The 17,425-nt window shown below is 48.5% G+C and overlaps 1 protein-coding gene across 40 annotated transcripts in view; it reads left to right on the top strand.

Moving 5' to 3' along the window:
* Window positions 1-448: 448 nt before the first annotated feature.
* Window positions 449-17,425, top strand: part of SORBS1 (sorbin and SH3 domain containing 1) — a 232,866-nt gene continuing 215,889 nt past the window's right edge. For 39 of the 40 annotated variants that reach the window (XM_040254614.1, XM_040254594.1, XM_040254592.1 and 36 more), the window contains exon 1: window positions 449-526. The gene's annotated coding sequence lies outside the window, so the exon portion shown is untranslated. The remainder of the gene's footprint in view (window positions 527-17,425) is intronic. The other variant, XM_040254573.1, reaches the window with a different exon arrangement.

The following is a 17,425-nucleotide window of genomic DNA, read 5'->3' as shown; positions in this document are numbered from 1 at the left end:
GGGTACAGGGGTTAAGTTATATGCACTCAAGACAGGTTAGCTTTTTTTTTTTAATGCCTAAGATTCCTTCCTAGCTCCCCTGGGATGATCTCTCAGAAGAATCAGAGGGCGCGCCGGGCCACCTTCCGGCCCAGCCCGAGGTTGCCCAGGACAAAAAAGGGTTACTGGGACTGCGCGCACGTTCTCGACCGGAGATCCGCGGGCCCGCGCGCCCGGCTCACAATGCAGCGAGGCGGGGCGGGGGCGCTTCATCACCTCCCATTCGCGCACACGCCCCTTCCTGTCACTGCGGAGCCCGGCACCGCCCCCTAGCACCGCCCGCCTCCCAGGCGCCGCCGGAGTGGACGGTTCCAGACGCATGCTAATAAGGGGGCGGCCGCCGCAGCCCATTGGCCGGCCGCGGAGTGTCGGTGAAGTCAGCGCCGAGTCCCAGAAAAACAGAGCGGGGCCAACTGCAGCGTGTAGTGCGAGTGGGGCAGGACGCGCGCTGCCGGCCCGCCGGCCCGCCAGCCCGGAGACCCGCAAGGTAAGCCCGCGCCAGCCGCCCCTCGGCCAGCGCTTGCTTGATCGCCAGCACCGGCTCTGGGGGCGTGCGCCAGCCCGGCCCCCGCGGGCGGCGCCTTTGTCTCACGCTCGGAGGAGGTGCGTTTAAAGGGCCAGCTGTTGGAAGGACTTGGGGGACCCCTCCCCCCAGAGCATCCTCCGTGGTCGCGGGGGAAACCGTGGCCCCCCTCGGTCGAACCCTCCTTCCTGCCTTCTTGGTGGATCCTCAGTTTTTAAGGGAAAGTTTCCCAGTGTGCCGGGGTTTGGGATATTCCAGATTTTTTTTTTTTTTGGTGGGTGGGGGTACGTGCGATCATGGCCTCTGCAAGGAGGAGAACGTCCGCCTGCTTCAGGCTGGCTGCAATATGGGTGGGTGGAGGAGACATCAAAGCCCGAGTGGGTTTACGCTGTAAAGTGAAACTACCGAGGAGAGGCTCCTCTGCAGCAGCCAGAGGAAGAAGGAGGGAGCGAGCGGCAGGATGGAGGCTTCTCAGGTGTGTTCATTCATTAGCATCTCTCTGGAGGAGAGGGCGGCGGGAGGAGATCAAGGACTATCGGCCTGGCCTAGGACCCGCCAGATTGAGCGGGTGCCGTGTGTATGTGTGTCCGGGGACGCCGGAGCCTGCCCATCCGGCCATGCTTCTTCATCCTTCGTCCCTCAGAGTGACTGGCAGCTTCTTGCTAGCCAGCTCCTCACCGAGACGAACAGAAAGTGACTCCTTTCTCCGGATTCCCCGGGCATCCCCGGCTCTCCTCTGGCTGCTTTCCGAGGTGGCTTCCTTGATAAGCGCTAGCGCCATTCAAGATAGAGGGGGAAACAAGCTTGGAATCATTACGTTTTTTTTTTTTTTTCTTTTCCACGAGGGAATGTGCTGTTGAATTCTGCATCCCGGTGCATCCGCTGTCTTAAAATGGCTTTGAAATTCACCAGTGCATGCTTTCCTCAGGCAGACAGAATTTATTACGCTATTACATTGCTACATAAAAGCAGAAAGGATCCCATTGAGTGTAGCTCGTTTTATCCAGACCCTGGATTTTCCCAGCATGTTCTGGCTGAGCCTTTGGATTTTTGTTGTAAACTGAGCGCTGGGATGCCCCTCTTGTCACAGGGCCGACCTGCCGAAATTGCCCGAATTGATTTCACCATCAATAGGAGGGAGGTTCATTTAGAGATAGCATGGAGCCTATCTAGCTTATCAGGCCTCTGACATCACCCCTCCCCCCCTACCCCGGGTGCCCTTTTTCTTTCCTAAGTGAAGGCCAGGGAGGGCTTGTCTATCTCCAAGCCCCTTGGTTGTTGAACTCTAGATTAAATTTTGTGTTTTTGATTGGAAAGGTGGCTTGGTGGTGGTGGAAGAGAAGGGGGTGGAGCAGCCTCAGTGAGAGAAAACACATGCTGAACGTTTGGGGACTCCAGATGTCCAGACCTTAGAGACATAGGGGAGGTTAATGGCTGTCTATGGAGCCACAGGGTGTGTGTGTGTCTGTGTGTCTGTGTGTCTGTGTCTGTTGGCTGTGAGGGAGGGAGGGGTGGAGGAGGAGGATATTGCCAGCAATTTTCTGCCCCACCCTCTTGATGCTGCCTTAAATAGCTTCTTGCCATCAGAGCTCTGATGTTTCAGGCTCTTGGTGGGAGGGGAGGGCTGGGGAGGATTGGTCTATTGGTACCTCTGTCCTGGGCACTGTTAGGGTGGATGGTTAGGAAAGGGTTAGTTCTTCAGGGGTTGCAGAGAGCTCATTTCTCTGCTGGAGGGCGCTGAGTGGCACTGTCTCTGGTGACTATCTCTGGTGCAAGGTATTAGCAGCTGAAAAGAGATGCTTTCTACCCCTAGGGTGAAGAGCTGGGAGGGTATTATTGTCGTCTGTTACATACCCACCCTCAGTTGGACCTTTCCTCCTGTTACCTCCTGCTTCCTTTTATTCTAGTTGAGAGTTTCTAAGAACTTTTCTGAAGGTACTTGGAATGTTGGAAGGTGAGGTAGGAGTTATCGGAAAGCAGATGCTTCTTAGTGTCAGAACAAAGAACTGTATGGGTCTTCGCCTCCTACTTCTCCAAAATAGAGTTCCATATAGATAGCAGAGTCTGGGGTTTTCTCTCCAGAGAATGAATGGGCAGGGTTCAGGGAAGAAAGCTTGTTAGGCAGTATTAGTAATCATCTGGCCATCCAAACTTAGCTCTGGTCTGCTTCCCTGGACTTGGAAATAGATTTGTTGTAGAGAGAACTCACTGGTAATTTGGGGTTTAATCTGTCTCTTTGAAAAAGGAAATGGATGGTCTCAAAAGCTTTGGTGAAAGTCCTCTGGGCCAGAAGCAGGACCTCTGGCTTTGATCCGGTCATGGATCTGCGCTGGGCTTTGGATTTGTGGCTTCTGCTCTCTGGGCCTCTGCCCTTGTTGGGAAAGTGGAGGACTTAGGAGTAGATTGTTTTCCAGGGTTCCCGACACGTAACTGTTCTTAGATTCACAAGACAGTTTTCGATGGCATTTCTAGATTCTTTTCTGTTTGCTCAGCTGATGTTAAATTCACAGTATTGCTCTATGGCATGAAAGAAACATTCCAGGACTCAGACTTCTGTTGGATATTCAGATTCATCTGTTCCTTGATTAGTGTGATTGGGGGAGGCTTTGCTGTATCTAAGTAATTTAGAGCTCGAACAGCTCACAATGAGGTACAGCCCCTCAGTGTGGGGGGTTGATTGGGGACACTAGCTGGGGTGACAGAATGCTGAGGAAAGGGGATTTCTATTCATTCTCTCTCCCTGTGTATGTTTAATTCACTGCTTTATTTATGGTTATACAGGTGGGTGTTTGAGTATTTGGGACCTGAGAGTTGGACAAGACCTCTGTGGTTGCCAGGTTCATCCCCCTCACTGGGGAATTTGAGGGGTTGGGTGGCTTGGCTGTTTGTTCAAGGTCAAACAGCTAGCAAGATACAGAGCTGGGCAGAAACTCAGGTGGATTGACTCTAGGTTTTGTGTTCTAAAGACACCTCCTATGCCCCCTTTTCCTTTGAGAGCAATGATACTAAGACAGGGTAGGGAAGAGCAAGGAGAGATTAGGGGCAGAAGGGAGAGGTTGGGGAAATAGACCAGGTAGGAGGTTGGGGGCTGGTCAGGTAAGGAAGGGGAAAACATAGATACCTGGCTTGGAGGAAAAAGAGATGGAGCTGAAAGGGGGAGGCTCTATCAGCTGTGAAATAGCAGGTTTCTGCAGCCCTTAGAGTGAAGTAAGGGATTGCTTTAGATAATCATTGGAGAGGATGGATAGAGAGTCTAGGCAGGGCTGAGACTCACTTGGGAGTCAGTCCCCTGAGATCTCTCTGTTGACCCTCAGCTTGCAGTGTTTGGTGTCAGAGCCAACTCAGGCCTTTGAAGCCAGTGGGGCAGGCAGAACTTGAACATGTGGAAAGTCAAATGTGCTGGGAGTGATGCTGGAAAATGCTGAGGTGGGAACCCGTTCTGCTGAAGTACCAGTTCTGGGTTGTTGTTGTTGTTGTTTTTGCTTTTTAAATGCAAAACTAAAAAGTTTTCTATGGAGTTTCTTTTCAATGCAAACAGCATTTTCTCCTGTCTGTCATTGGTGCTTTGTACATTTTCTGAGATGGTGATTTGTGTAAGAGTGTTTCACGTACTCCCTTTGTAGAGCAGATACTTGGAGGTAAATGATTTGCTTGACTGTGGCTCGTCTGAAGGGAGCTTCTGGCCCTTGACCTGAGCTAAGCCTCAGAATGTTTAAATGAGCAATTAAAGAGCTGTGAACAGTGGTTAGCCAGATTAGTAACCATTGGAAGGCAAGGATAAAAGGTGATACTAGTTTGAAGTCTATAGCCCAAGGCTACCCTGGCATATGCAGTGTCATTTATTTTGGCCTAGGAAGTGTCTCTGTGAATGCTTTAGTTGTTCCTTCTTTTTGTGTGTGGTTACTCATGTCTGTCCGTCCCTGTGTCTTGCTGTCTTCCCGTCCTTTTTCTCCCATACCCCCCCTCTATCCGTTTCTTTTTCTCTCCTCCTATTGTATCTTTTTCTTTGATCTCCTCTCCCATCTTTTATTTTCTGTCAATGACATAACTAATTGTAATATATTTAAGGTGTTATTAAAATCTCATCCTCTCTGTTTGAAATCAGTTGAGTTCACTTGTATGCGTTTTACAACACGAAAAAACAAACCAAACCCAATTAAATTGCTTTTTAATTCTGTGTGGTCTTCCATTGACATATATATATATATATATATTTTTTTTTTTTCCCCCCCTCTCTGATCCTCTTCTGTGGTCAGTAGTGAGTCTTTACAGAAGAAAAATTTCCCAGTTCACTGTTACGTGGATATTATTGTTTTTATAACAAAAACAGCCACAACAATAGAAAAAGTTTCCACCCTTGTTTGTGGACACAAGGGACACCCTCTCCCAAGAGATGTGCCCTATTTCTTGACTTCCTTCCATGGAAAGAGTGTCTGCAATGTATTCTTTAACAGAGGCCTGTGCTGTAAGGGGTCGGAGGTGCTGATGGTTGAGCTGGGGTTTTATCAGTGATCCTGGTAATCTTTAGAGGGGGGATGGGAGAAGGATGGACAGGCTTATGACCAAGAGAAGGTATGCAGGAGACATTCAGTGTGGTAGTTTTTGTTTGTTTCCCCAGGCAGAGCTAAGTTCCCCAGCAATAGCAGGACCCAGACCACTTTGGAAAAGAATGAAATGCTTCTCAGCTTTCCTGTTCATGTTGGGACCCAACACAGGGAGGATAGGCAGCCCTTGAGAGGTTGCTGGTATGAAGTCCCAGGTGCTTTGATGGATGCATGCGATGGCGCTTTAACCTTTCTTCTGACTCTTGTAATAATTATAGAGATGGTTGAATCTTGATGCTCAGAGGTCAGCAGATAGCTTAGTGTCTACAGTGGGCCTCTCAAGCAAGAAGTCACCAATTTTTATGTTAAAAATTCCTATGAGTTTTGTCTTCTGTAATACATCTGTGCTAGTTATTAGTGTAAAAGCATTTAAAACACTTCATTGTTGGGTGCAATTGATGTTCCAGAAAAACGTTGTGTTTGGGGTCTTCTCTTGTCCATACCAGCCCTAAATATGCACAGCAAGCCCCAGACCCCAGCCAGAGAAGCCAGCAGTGGGGCAGGTGTCACACCTGTGGTGTTGGGAACTGTCCACCCAGCCTTTCCTGCTGGCTCTACGGGACCCACTGATGTGCCATCATTCAGAGCTGTTTCATGTTACCCCTGGTCTTTGATCCCTCTCCAGCAGGCCTGTTTCTCCTTTGCCTGGTGAACGCCTACTCCTTTCAGATGTCCTCACATCTCAAAGAGGTCCTTTCTTCCCGTGTTTGCCTATCAGCAGTAGCCGGGGCCCTGTTTTTCTCTACTGGATTATGAGCTCTGGCAAGAGAGAATTTGTGTCCCAGCTCTTTTAAAATTAAAATTTAATTTGTATCAGAGTCATATATATGACTTTAAAAGTCAAATAACACTGCAAGGCTTAGGAAGAAGGCTGTGTCACTCCTCATCCTGATGATCCACTCCCCAGGGCTAGTCACGGAACATGATTTTCTGTTGCTGCAGGAACAAATTACCACCAACGTAGTGGCTTTAAAGCAACACAAATTTAAATTACAGCTCTCTGGCTTAGAAGTCCAAAAAGGGTCTCACTGGGTGAAAGTCAAGATGGTGCCAGGGCTGCATTCTCTTCCTTGCGTCTTCCACTTTGCGGAAGCCGCCTGCATTCCTTGGCTCATGGCCCCCTTTCAACATCTGCAAAGCCAGCAATGGCCAGTTGAGTACTTCTGTCCATCACTGACCTTCTAACATAGTCACACCTTCCTGACTGCCTTCCCCTTCCCTTTTCCACTTTTAAGGACCCTGTGGTTACTTGGGGCTCACCTGGATAATCTAGGATAATCTCCCTGGTTGAAGTTCATTTGATTAGCAGCCTTACTTCCACTTGCAACCTTAATTCCCTTTTGCCATGTATTGATACCATGTTTGTGGGTTCGGGGATTAGGATTTGGGCATCTTCATCTTGGAGGGGCCATTACTCTGCCTACCATAGTCACTTCCGGGCCTTTTAGCTGTTTCTGCTGATAGTACTGTTGTCCTGCTGTGGATTAGAGGAGCCCTCATTCCCCTCTTCTCTCTTTTCCCCACATGCTTGGTTTCCTTCATGTCTCCCAGTGTGGTCTATCACGGTTTTTTGTTACACTGATAGTCAATACTTATATTATTTTGACTGTGTAAATAGAGTTCCTGGCTGAGCCTTATAGTTGTACTGTAATGAAATTTCTTGTACATTCTTTTGAGTTAATAATTGCTTTTCCCCTATTTATTTCGTTTCCTTTGTGGTTGTTACTGATTCCCAGAGTTTCTGAGAGGCTTTTGAAAACCTCTCTGTTTTATACATGTGTTCCTTTTTCTTTTACTGCAGTCTTTTTTCCGCTGGAGGTCTCACTCCCAGAGGCCTCAGTTCCTCCCCTTTATTCCGAGCTGACTGACTTCTAGGCCTAGGGCATGACTCGTCCTGGGGATTCCCTCACTTGACTCTGGTTGGAGCCTCCGTTTCCTGTTTCTTGATTTATTCCTTGGGAGTTTCTGAGAGAGGGTCTGTACAAGTCAGTTACCTTAAACTTGCTTGTCTGAACTGTTTTTATTCTGCGTTCACATTTGATTGGTGGTTTGATTTGTTTGGGGCTTCCCTGGTGGCTCAGAGGTTAAAGCATCTGCCTGCAATGCAGGAGACCTGGGTTCGATCCCTGGGTCAGGAAGATCCCCTGGAGAAGGAAATGGCAACCCACTCCAGTACTCTTGCCTGGAAAATTCCATGGATGGAGGAGCCTGGTGGGCTACAGTCCATGGGATCACTTTAGGTTGAAAGCCCTTTTCCCTTAGAATTTTGAAGGCATGGCTCCACTGTCTCCTAGGTTCCGATATTAATGTCAAAATTTGGATGCTATTTTGTTTCTTGATCATTTATGGATAACCTTTTATTTTTGCTGAAAGGTTTAGAATCCTTTCCCTTTCCCTGTATTTGGATTGTTCTTGTTTTGAAAATTATTATGCTGGGTCCTTGTTGTGCTCTTTTGATCTGAAGACTCACACTCTTCATTTTGGGGACATTTTCTTATGTTTTTCTCTGTTAATTTCCTTTTGTCCTTTTTCGTGTTTTGTCTTTGGAACTCCCATCACTTAGATGTTGGACATCCTGGGTCAAGTTTGTAACTTTAAAATCTTACTGTTTTCCATTTTACTTTTGTTTTACCTCTTGAGAGACATCTTCAGCTTTATCTTTAATAATCCTTTTGAATTTTTACTTTATGCTTTCATGGTTTTGCTTGGAACATTTTTACACGTTTTACTTTCTACAATTTCCTAGTTCTCTGAAGACTCATTTTTCTTTTTTTTCGAAACAGCATCTTGTTCTCGCTTCACGGGTGCAGTGAACTCACTTATATATGTTGTGTTTAGTTTGTTTTGCTGCTTTTCTGCTTCTCCTGTGTTGTCTTTGTTTCTGTCAAGTCCCTTTTCCTGCTTCTTTTGGTTACTGTATTTCCCATTGGAACCATCTTTCCATGCAGGCTGATCCCTGACGGTTTATATTTTAAGAGTGGCCACCAAGATGCTGATTGGGGATCTGTGGGACAAGGAAGGGGGCTTGTGAACCTCGCTGTAGGGTCATTCAGTAGAGAGCCTCCCCTTTTTTCACTGGAGACACCTAGATATTGGTGTCTGTAGATCTTTTCTTGGGGAATGTTGGGTGTTCCTGGAGAGGAGTGTGTCTGGGGGGTGTAACAGGCTGTGTGTTGTTCCTTCTAGGAGCCTTGATGGGGAAGGAGGCAGGGTACCCTGGTTGGTGTGCAGACTTTCACTCCGTCTGTTTTCTGAAAGTTGCTCCCTGCTTTCCCTACCTCCCTCAGCTGTGTCTCTCCCTCAGCTGTGTCTGAATCTGAATCAGAGTGTCTGGTGTAATTTGCCTAAATTGTGATCCTCCACGTCCTGCTGGCCTAGGGAGGGAGGTCGCCAGACTGAGCAGATTGAAAGAGGGACCCTGGAGTCTGATTGCTCCCCGCATCAACTTTCAGCAGGCTCCCCTCCTCCGAGTGCCCTCCCCTTCTCTCCTCACAGTCCTTGGTGCCCCCTTCCCTTCCCGAGCCTTCTCCTGTTTTTGTGGCCTAAGCACCATTGGTTCAGTGGTTTTCTACCCTGCTTGTACTCAGCAGAGCAGATGAAGCAGAAACCTGAATCAGCGACTGCCTGGCAATTGGCTCTCTGTCTTTCAGAATTCTGTTAACATATCTCATCAGCCATTGTCTCCTTTCCATTAAAAAGCAGATTCCTCTGCTGTCCTTTTCCTGGGGTTCTGGGAGAGAGCAGAGATAAATGTGGGTGTTCTGATCTGACTAGGAGTTTGTTTCATCTCTTTATCCAAGCCTCTAAACAGGCACCTGATACATAGTATATTCCCAAGAAGTGTTTGTTAGATGATTGGATGCATGTTTCTAGGATGGCATGCACACAGTAACTCCTCAGATTTCAAGAGAGTCCCCAACATACCATCTTACAAAAATGTATCCATTGTTTATCCTGAGATGGATGTGATAACAAGCAGCGGGCAGATCCTGCCTCCCTCCCCATGAGGGGTCAGACAAGAAGCACCGTGAGATGGATTATAGACTTGTTGGGCGGGTAAGTGACGAGGCCCACCTGTCATGCCCAGCCACGTCACTAACTACCTGGGTCACCTTGAGCAGTCACTTAACCTGTCTGGATTGTGGTTTCCTCAGCCTTCACTTGAGCTGTTGGTCAAAATTGGATTCAGTTCACTGCCCTGAGTGCCTGCTGTGTGTGAGCCACGGTGCAGGTCCCTCCGGGTATCTCTTTAGTTCAGTGTTTTGTACATGTGTCTGTTACAGCGTGTGTCACACTGAATTGATCGTGTTTGGTTTATATGTCTTTCTCCTGATCTGGTTCAGTGAATTGCATGGGGTAAGTAGTCTGCAGATTTCACCTCTTACTCTTTCTAGAGTGGGCTCTTGGTGCGGGCTGCACGGAGCTGTATTAGTATCTCCTGTGTCTGCTACAGTCCTCAGCTCATAGGAGATGTGTGCACACTTAGATTTTTCCACTTAGAAAGAGTACATCAAGGAGATATGAAAATGTGAGTTGCTCTGCCAGGATCCCCAAACCTTGTTTGCAGAACGAGGCCTCACTGGTTGGGAGTTTAGCTGTATACACCCTGGCTCGCTCATGGAGAGGGGGGATGTGGATGCATTAAGTCAGCGGAGACAACAGTCCTGGGCCATAGCCCGGACAGTAGGGGATTGTTCCCCCAAGCAGATCTCAGTCCTGTAGTTGTTTAACCAGCCTCACAGTGAACTAAGATTTGTATTCATACTAATTAAGAAAATGAATTAGACGTATTATATTGTATTTATAGTGTTTAAAAATGTTTAATTGCTGTCTCATAACTGAGTTTTCCCAGACCTGTGAGCTGAAGTGCCAGGATGAGTAAGTGGAAATTTCAGGGAGGTAGATTTATTTCTGTTGAACCTTTAGAAGACTTGCCTCTATAGTTTTTCATCTTGAGAGCCTCTCCCTCCTGATCTGCTTTGGGAGGCCCGAGCTCCTGGTCAAGCTGAGGCTAGATGTCCAGTGGGCAGGAAACCTGAACAATCGATGCTTGTGTGGCAGTGAAGTTATGGCACCTGAAAAGCCCTTTGCTTTTGATTTGTTCAACAAATAGTTACTGAGCTCCAACTATGGGCTGTGCTAGGGTCTGTGCTGGTCTCTGTGACTATAGCAGTGACCAAAAAGAAATGGCACCCGGTATCCTAGAATTTAGAGACCAGAGTCGGATTTTCCAATCTGGTAGCCACTAGCCACATGTGACTCTCTAAGTTGAAATTAACTAAAAGCTAGTCACTTATTTGTGTTCAACTCTTTGTGACCCCATGGACTATATAGCCCATCAGGCTCCTCTATCCATGGAACTCTCCAGGCAAGAATACTGGAGTGGGTTACTAAAATGAAGTACAACGTACAGTTCAGGTTCTCGGTCACACTAGCGGCGTCTCAAGTGTTCCATAGCCACGTGAGACTAGCGGCCGCCCTGTGGACAGCAGACCAGGTGTCTGTGATCAGCCTTGCTTCACACGCCTCTGAGGCACAGAAAGGCCATTAGTTTAAGGTCTTGCAGCTGGATGGGCCTGAGCTGGAGCTTGGCTCTCCTCTTCTGGAAGTGAGATCGGGGAGCAGAATGATGAAGGGAGTGACCTCTGTGCTCAGGCTGCCTGGGTCCCCATCCTCGTTCTATAAGTTATGTATCTGTACCTCAGTTGCCTCACCTGTAAAATGGAGAAAATAATAGTGCCCACTTCACAGGATTGCACAAGTCTTTAGAGGTGTGCCTGACACACAGCCATCACTCTAATGCTGGTGGCTGCATTGCGAATGAGATTGGGTCAGAGGTTACTGGTAGTGTCAAGGGGGTGTTTTCAACCATGGAGCTGAAAAAGAACATTGGCCAGTGAAGCTGTGTTTGTAGAGCTGACCAACCATATGGAGAGGGACATAGAACTGAGTATTTCTAAGCCTTTTCGGTCATGTGAGCCGATGTGAAAATGCCAGCATGTTCACGAACCCCCAGTACTGGTCACTGGTACTCGGAGCAAGAATCCTTTTGATGTCCCCTTCCTCCTGGTCTGCTTCTACCCATAACCCTTTCTCCTGTCCCCAAACATTCCTCCCCGCTCTGCCAACATCTCCCCCTTGGAAGGATGAGGTCACAGATGTTGACCATTACCCATGGAGCAAAGGGATGTGCCAAAGGAGTGCAGGAGAGAAAAGGGTCAGAACCAGGTTGATTTAGTGGTTGGGATCCGGATCTTGTCTTGGAAGTTTCTATCCCTTGGTGATTTGCATTCCCACCATAGCTCAGCCTTGCAGGCAGGTCCATTTGATGTCCATCCAGCCCACCTTGCTGGATAAAGAGAGAGAGAGAGCTCTGCTGTTAGCCCCAGGGACGGGAGGGTGCCCATTTGTGAGGTGAGTCCCTGCTTACATGTGGAACTTTTGTTTAAGAAGTACTTTAATAACCGCAGTCTCATTGCACTCATTAAACAAATAACTAGTGAACAGTGTAGACATAAGCCCCACCCTCCTCGAGTTTATTTCCTCATTAACACTCAGAGGGTTGGGCTCTTGTCTTCCCCAGCAGGCATTCCAGTTTGTTTCGGGTTGTGAGTAGGAAGGTTTTGAGTGACAAGTGTGTGGGGCGTCGGGGGAGTGAGGAAGCTCTAGACATGCATATAACCCACGTGGAAGGTAGTAGAGAGAGGCCAGTGATGGACCTGTAGTCATGACCGACCCAGGAATGACTGTGAGGAGTCTGTTCCTGGCAACCCGGATTCTCAACATGGCATAAAGATACTGCCTGAGTTCCAACACCAGTGAGCAGGAGGAGTATTGACTACTGTCCCTTAACCTGCACTCGGCTCTGCCCATGTCAGTCCCATGTGGGCCTTGACTTTGCATCAGCAGAGGGATCTTAAGCCCATGGCAGCTGTAACAGGAACAGGCGCTCAGTTGATCCCGGATGAGGAAACTCATTCCTCATTGCTAGCATGCCTTAAACATCGATTATTATTATTTTTGAATATTTATTTGGCTGCGCTGGTCTTAGGTGTGGCATGAGGGATCTAGTTCCCTGACCAGGGATCGAACCCAGGTCCCATGCATTGGGAACGTGGAGTCTTAGCCACTAGGACCACCAGGGAAATCCCTACATGAATTGATTATTCCCATCTGCCTGTGGGCCACCTTTGAGCTTGGTTTCCCAGAATGAAGGGTCTCTAGGACATACTGTGTGAAATCATGTTTCTCTTGTTGCCTGGAATGTGTGTCTATATTGTGGCTGTGCACGTGAACAGTTTCCTTGTCGGACGTTGTAAATAAATAGACAATTCATATGTCGATTGTTCTTCTCTACTCAGAGTTTGTCTTTAGTCAGGGCAGATCCAGCGTTGGGTGACTGTTTCTCACCAATACAGAATGATAGCCAGGGGTTGTAGTTGCTGATAACAAATTAACAGGAGAGAAAATGGGAACAGTTTCATGGTATATTGCTGTAGCATACACACTGCTGATTTGTCTGTGCTTGGGTCTCTCTTTGTAGACAGTGCACACAGGAGGCTGGATCTGGAAGCCAGGGATGAGGTAAGAAAGACTGGAACTGGATCTGGGAGATCTGAGTTGCTGCCCTAGTGCCCGGGCAGTAGGCTGGGGAGCAAGCCAGACATCTGGATGGAGAAGCCAAGGCAAAAGTAGGAACTGGGCTACGTGGAGCAGGACAGAATGAATCAGGCCCTGGAGAAAGCACAGTCCCAGTTGGGACAGAAAATAGAGTAGCTGGAGAGAGCTGGGACTTGGGAGAGTCCAGGGCCTAGGCAGGCTTTGGTGGTAGTTGCTGAAAACCTGGTTGCCAGGCCCATGAGCCTAGGCCAGCATGGTCTCAGGCCTTTGAGGACTATTTTGCATCTGCTTTGTGGGGCTTTTCTGTTGGACATGGTACGTTAGTGAGCCAGTCCTGGCAGGTGTGAGGGGGCGAGGCCTCCCAGGAACTGGGAAATGTTAGTCATGCCTGAGCACTGATGGAAGATATGGCTTCTCTTGGGGACAGCTGCTGCTAGAGGAGGCCCCGCAGCCGCTATCCTGCATTACAATCCATGGTCTTGGTTTTATCTTTAATTATTAAAGTCATGGTCTATTTAAACACACCTGAAGCATCATTGTAAATAATTTTCCCTTCTTGGGATCAGAAGAGCTCCAGTAGGGAAGAGGTTTTGTGGCTGTGCTTCTTTCTGGATTGTCCAGGTTGCTTCTGCAAGGAACATACACCCAGGCAGCCAGGATACCCAGAGGATGCCCCTGACCGTGGGTACACATCTCCAAGGACTGTCTTACACATTGGTGTTTATTTTGTGTGAATCCTTAGTTCAAGGAGTATAGGGTTTTCTTTTGCATTGTAGGCAAGGAAGAAGCTGTGCTGTTAGAAGATGTAAAATATTTAACACTCTCTTTAAAAAATTAAACTGCCCAGGAGCCTTTGATTGGTGGTGTCCATGGCAACATGTATGGTTTTCAGGAGTGTCTTCCTGTGGCTTTGGGGCTCCTCAGAAGCAGGGGGCGGTTGCCACTGGCAGGGCTGGCTGGGAGGCAGAGAGCCCACCTGTTCTGTTTGGCTCAGAGGCTGGGCACGTAGCAGGGCTGAGTGACCCTTTCAGAGGCACGAAGCTAGGGGCAGTCTGTTTTGATAGTAGGGAGGAGGAAGGGGGAGGAACTCGCCATTCTTTAGGGGCTTGTTCATTCATTTTGTTTTATTGGCCTCTGTTGGCCCCTGGCGCTTACACCCCTCTGTCCAGCCTCAGGACTTTTGCCCATGTGGTTTCCTTACCCTGGAGTGTTCTCTTCTCCCTCACCCAGTTAGCTTTGCTTATCTTTCAGGCTTCAGCTGAAGGCAGCATATTCCTGGGGGGAAGCCTTCTCGGACCCTCTGGAGCATGTTCACTCCCCTGTTTGAGACTGTCCTGATTCAGTGGTTTTGGACAGAGCATTCTGCAAAGCATCTGTGTCAGCCACTTTGTCACACTTGTTTGGCTGATCCTGTTTGTCTGCCCACCCAGCAGTTTGTAGGACCCAGATGCTAGCAGCTGGGTGTTCTATCCCTGGTGCCTACCTAGCATGTGCCTGGCCCACAGGAGGTGCTCCCTGTCTGTGGGGCAAATGAATTCCTTTATTAAGTTTTTAGTTCTGTCCCAGATTCTGAGAATACAAAGGGAATCAAACACTCCTGCTGTCCTCGCAGAATTCCTGGCCTAGAACAGTGGGTGAGCTCTCAGGATTGCTATTGAAGGACTGAGAGAAAACATTATCAGTTGAAGGTCTATTTATTCTTTAACTCAAACAGAAGAGCAAGATGTAGCTTTCCTATTTATAGTAGTCCAGATTTTATCATTAACTTATAAGTAAATATGCTCAAAGCTATTTACTAATAGGAAGGTATGATCAAAAGGTTTTTGACCACTGGTCTAAAAGGAGAGGTTGGCGCATAGAAGAGCTTTTATGCCAACATGTGATGAGCAACAAGTTAGGGCAAGTACAGCGGGCAAGGGGAGCTGTACGGGAGGGAGCTGGGCCCAGCCGAAGGGAGAGCACTCCAGGTGAAGATAGGGGTGGTGTGAGAGAGACAAAGACTTTAATAAGGCTGGAGTAAAGACAAGAGGCGGGCCTACTGGATGGCCCTCCTGGTATTGACAGGGGCTGAGAACTGGGGATACTGAGATGAGTGAGACGCAGCCGCTGTCTGCAGGATGGACACAGTCTAGGTGGGGTCTTCTTCTAGAACTGTACAAAACGTGCCTTAGGAGACAGACAGTGAATACCTGGAATTCAGAAGAGAGTGTGTATTTTGTTTAGGAGAGATCAGGCCTGGTCATACTTTGAAAAATCTCCCATGAAGGTCACACCACTCCCTCTTTTCATTGCAGAAGGGGAAGGGGAGAGAGCTGGGGACTGACTTCTAGCCTCTTTCAAAAACTCCCTCAGGGTTAGGCTTCTCCATGATATTCTCCTTCATCCATGCTGACTTGCTTAATGTGATTTAGATATCCACTCATGGGCTATATTTTCTGGCTTATAAAATTGTATATGAATAATTGTACACAAACATTGTATACACCATGGCGCGTGGTATATATAAGTATGAATATTTGGCGCATTCACTTACCTGTGTAATTCTACGCACTCCTTTCTTTTTTAAGTCCCAGGGCTTGAAGTAATTATGTAATTAGAATCCACATAGTGTGGCTAGATAAGGTGTAATTAAAGAGGAAAGCCTAATTTTGGAAGAATGATAAGAGGTCATTTGACTCATTCTGGGCCCTAATCCAATCTTGGAAGAACAGTGAGAGGTCACTTGGATGAACAGAGCTTGAGGCTACCCAGGAGTCCGGACTGGCCTGCTGGACAGAATGCTTCAGTTTCCTGTGAAAGCCATTCAGTGAGCATCCTCTTGGTGTGGATATCATAGGAGGTCTGGCCATGAATAAGGAAGAGAAGGTCTGGAACTTAGGGAGGACTCCGGGAGGACATGGGCTCGAGGACAACTAGGACATCCTAAAATGGAGATAGGAGGACTCCTGGGGGTGACGGGGATGGTGGGTTGGGGGTAGTCACAGAGGAGGTAGCATCTAAGATGTCCTTGCTCTTGAAACTCTCCTTACCCTTAAAGGTACAAGAACTTTCTGGCACCTTAGAGGCACTCAGGTAATGATTGTGGAATGAATGCCAGGCTGAGGTTGGAGGGGGAAGGAATGTAGCCAGGTTGTGGGATGATGCATTTGTGGTTTGATGAGGAGGTAAGCTCAGACAGCTCAGCAGTGCGGTGACCCTAGGGGCCAGGAGAATGCCAGGCTGAGGCCTCAGGTCTGGAGAGGGAGCCTTGAAGGGCAACAGGATGGGGAGCCAGGGCGGGAAGGGAAGACTTTCCAAGGAGGGGAGTCACATGGGCCAGAGTCTGAGGAGGGAGCCGAGAGGATCCAAGAGAGAGGGGAGGGGCCGTGGAGGGGAGCAGGGCCAGGCCGGGTGGGCTGAGGAGCTGGAGGAGCTGGTGCCTGGGGTCCGAGGCTGTAGGGCAGGAAAGGTTTGATCTGATGGGACTGAGGAGCTGTGGCAGGTTGTTAAACAAGGGAGTGGCATGAAAAAGGCATGTTGTCCTTGTCCTGATGTGATAGGGACCAGGCGGTGGCCCTTTATCAGGGTTCCTGGTCTTGGTGATGAGACGAGGCAGGGGGAGAGGTGGAGGTGACCGTGAGCTTCCCAGCCTGGGAGGATGGTGACGCTTGAGACAGGAAGGGGCCAGGCTGATGGGCAAGAGGCTGTGAGCAGAGGCTTGGTGTGTCTAGAGCCCTGAGTCCCCAGTTCTAACCCAGCCCTGCCTCTGAGCTAGCTGAGAGATCTTGGTCCAATTCCCTGATCTCCTGAGCTCTTTCTGGCAAGGGGAAGGATCTGGGCTGGAGATCTGTGAATTTGTGAGGCTGCTCTGTAGGGGTGAGCAAAGAAACATCTTCCTGGAGTGGGCAGTGGGTGAGGGGGAGAGGCTCTGGGTGGTCAGGTTAGATGAAGAATTTGGGGGAGAAGAATGTTCAGATTTACCCTGCCCTCTCAGGGTGCTCATAAGACCCTGACATAAGGGGCATATAAAATCTCAGCCAGGACAGTGTTGAGGTCTCTGTTCCATTCTGAGTGGAGCAGGGGAGGGGTTAATCTTCCTGAATTCACAGAAAGGAAATTCTCAGGGCAGGGAACTGGCTGTTAGTGAACTCCTGCCCCCTCCTCTCTACCCGCCCCTCCCACCCAACTCCCCAAGTCAGCTTTTGGGAAACTGTGGCCTTGGACCTTTAGAAAAAAGAGTTTATGTGGAGAAGGTTTCCTGACAGAGGAGGGCTTGGATAGAGCCTGGGGAAAGGGCAGATGGAAGGACTTTCCAGAGAAGGAGAGGGACCGGAATTACAGTACAGGATTTCAGATGGAGAGCCCAGAACGGGAGGCATACGTATTTTGAATACCTAGCGTGTGGATTAGCTCTTGTGCTAGGTGCTTTCATGGTCGTTGTCTCGTAATCTTTACATCGTTTCTGCCTCTGTTATCCCATTTTACAGATAAGGCAGCAGGATAAGACAGATGAACTCATTTGCCCAAGGTCTCAGAACGGCAGGATTTCATTTTACTCAGGCCTCTGACTCCTGCCTCCAAGGGCAACAGAGACTCGTTTCTATATTCTGTGAATTCTGTGTTCTCAGGGGAACCTAGGGAAAAGGGGGAAAGATGTGTC

The sequence above is a fragment of the Oryx dammah genome, unplaced genomic scaffold, assembly GCF_014754425.2.
Source record: "Oryx dammah isolate SB20612 unplaced genomic scaffold, SCBI_Odam_1.1 HiC_scaffold_14, whole genome shotgun sequence".
NCBI lineage: Eukaryota > Metazoa > Chordata > Mammalia > Artiodactyla > Bovidae > Oryx > Oryx dammah.
Note: the sequence above shows the minus strand (reverse complement) of the source record. Positions and strands in the feature narration are given on the sequence as shown.